The sequence below is a fragment of the Bison bison genome, unplaced genomic scaffold, assembly GCF_000754665.1.
Source record: "Bison bison bison isolate TAMUID 2011002044 unplaced genomic scaffold, Bison_UMD1.0 scf7180017850697, whole genome shotgun sequence".
NCBI classification, from domain to species: Eukaryota; Metazoa; Chordata; class Mammalia; order Artiodactyla; family Bovidae; genus Bison; species Bison bison.
In genome coordinates this window covers 19,914-22,774 of record NW_011481270.1, presented here as the reverse complement: position 1 = coordinate 22,774, position 2,861 = coordinate 19,914, and positions in this window count along the sequence as shown.

The following is a 2,861-nucleotide window of genomic DNA, read 5'->3' as shown; positions in this document are numbered from 1 at the left end:
AAACACATCAGTGGTCTCTTTGGAGATACTCACAGGAGACTCACAATTGGTTTTGGTAATTACCAACTCAAAAAAAGTTTTTCAGAAAGATCATTAGCTCCTCAAGCTGGCCCTGTCATTGCCACTTCAAGTGAAATGATAATTGCAGTTCTGAAGGAGGATGAGATCACAGCTCCTAAACCTTTATCTCAGGGTCTGACTGCCTCTCTCCCACTCACGTCCTGGCTGCATGACCTTCACCCTGAGCCCAGCATCCTTCTCATGAGAAGGAGTGAGAAGGGGTCGAGTAATTTGTATTTCAGTCTAAGAGGCAGAGTCTGTAAGGAAGGAGGTCGGAGTAAGTGTTCATGTTTGGGAAAGGGATCTTGCTGGGGGGCCAGGGGTAGAGTGGGAATAGATCCGGTGGCAAAGCAGGTCAGGAAAGCAGAATAATTCCTTAGCAGAGAGTTTAGGTAAAGCAAGATCAAGATCTTTGTTTTTGCTCAGTTGCTCAGTTGGGTCGGACTCTTTGCAACCCCATGGACTGCAGCCCGCCAGGCTTCCCTGTCCTTCACTATCTCCCAGAGTTTGCTCAGACTCATATCCATCGAGTCGGTGATATCATCCGCCCATCTCTCCCTTTGTCGCCCGCTTCTCCTCCTGCCTTCAATCTTTGCTGGCATCAGGCAACACCAAACTTGACAGCTTCTAAAATTATTTTCTGAAACTCTTACCATAGAGGACACACAGGAACAATCCTAGTGGTAATGATGAGGAATCATTTTTAAAAAGTATTTATCTTAGTTGCAGCATGTGAACTCTTAGTTGCAACACGTGAGATCTATTTTCCTGACCAGGAATCAAACCCAGGCTCCCTGCATTGGGAGCGCTGAGTCTTAGCCATTGGATGCCCAGGAAATGCCATAAGATCATCTTCAAGGAGTTTAAGGGTTGTATTTTTAAGATCAATCTGCTGTAATGTTACCTTTCAGAAATTCTAGACTAATTTTAAATTTGTATTAGAAGTGTTATCATAATGCCTTTATGCTTTCAATAAAGACTATGATAGAAAAGTAATGATTTTCTAATCCTCTACAGAAGGCATGAATATGAATTTGTTTGAAGAACAGAAATGATTTTTTTCATATATATCTAACTCTAGGCTATAACATGCTTACTGGACATAGCAGTTGTGTCTTTTCTGAAACATTTGAGGTCTGATGACAATGGCAAGATTGCTATCCCTCTTCAAGATAGAGAAGCAGCATTTCAGGAAAAGGCAGCTTTATAATGGTGAGGTTTGGAATATAGTTGTCAGGACCAAATGTATCTTCTCATATGTTGTCTAATCTCATAATATTCTAATGCCAACTCCAAGCACACATTCATTTCTTTATGGTTTCACTTTTGCAACACACAAGAGTCAATATTCTCCAGATTGTACTTTACATGTATCTAGTATGTTAATATTCTTCATAAATCTTATTATATTGTAGTCTCACTTAACCTTGATTTTAAAAAGACCTAAGGATTTAGACAAAAATAATTCTTTCATTTCTAGCCTATACTCATTTATCATATAGTAGTATTTCATGGTTCATAGTTTAAGATACCATAGTGAATTTGTACCTGGCATGATAGGAATGCACCTTTATGTTGCAAAACTTATACTGAGAAAATCTTGCATTCATTATATCCAGTATGGACAGGAAGTACTTTCCTATAAGTTTGTGTGTGTTTGTGTGTATGTGTGTGTATACATGTTAGTGGCTCAGTTTGTGACCCCGTGGACCATAGCTCACCAGATTCCTCTGTTCTTAGGATTTCCCAGGCAAGAATACTGGAGTGGGTTGCCATTTCCAATCCAGGGAGTCTTCTTGTGATGTTATTTACCTACAGAATAAATACTTATGCAGATATGGAAACTTTTTATAACCAAAATTATAATATATAAAAGGTAAGGAATAAACTCTAATACTTTGGCCACTTGAGAAGAACTGAGCCATTGCAAAAGACCCCGAGCTGGGAAAGATTGAAGGCAGGAGGAGAAGGGGATGACAGAATATGAGATGGTTGGATGACATCACAGACTCAATGGACATGAGTTTGAGCACACTCCGGGAGTTGGTGATGGACAGGGAAGCCTGGTGTGCTACCGTCCATGGGGTTGCAAATAGTCAGACACAACTGAGTGACTAGACTGAACTGATAGAATAAACCATATGATATAAAATAAAACAACTAAATTTCAGAGTGGGTTATTAAAAAACAGCTGATGTGTTTGGTTGGTCATCACAGTGGTTAGGACACTGTCTTGGACTCAGCCTACCAGGTTCATACCACTACTAAGCCTGTAATCAGCATGTGAATTTAGACAGATCCCTTGACCTCTCTGTACACTGGATCTCTTATTTTATAAACTGCATAACCCCATGCAGTTATGACCATCAAACACCAGGCAGAATGGCCTCCAGGGAGTTGGCAATAAGAATGGTGTGCTCCTCTCAGACTATATTTGGAATCCTGGGTGTTTTTTCTCTTTATCTTAATCTGTTCCTTTACTACCATGAATGTGAGTTGAGGTTCACAGACTTGACCTTCAGGCACAGGACTGTAGTCGCTTTTTGATCATTCCCTTTAAAGGCATCTCCGTGACAATGGCAGCCTTTAACTGAAGCTTGTCTTCAGGGATTTAGCCATGGAAGTATGTTCTCTATGCCCCCAGAGCTGGCAGGGTATGTCCATTGGCACCCCTTGCCCCTTAAGTGTCTCCAGCCATCAAGATCAGCCTCAGGAAATCCAGGTGGGTGGAACTTAAAGCAAAAGCTCCCAAGGAGGGGACTTCCCCGTGGTCCAGAAGTTAAAACTCTGCTCCCAATGCA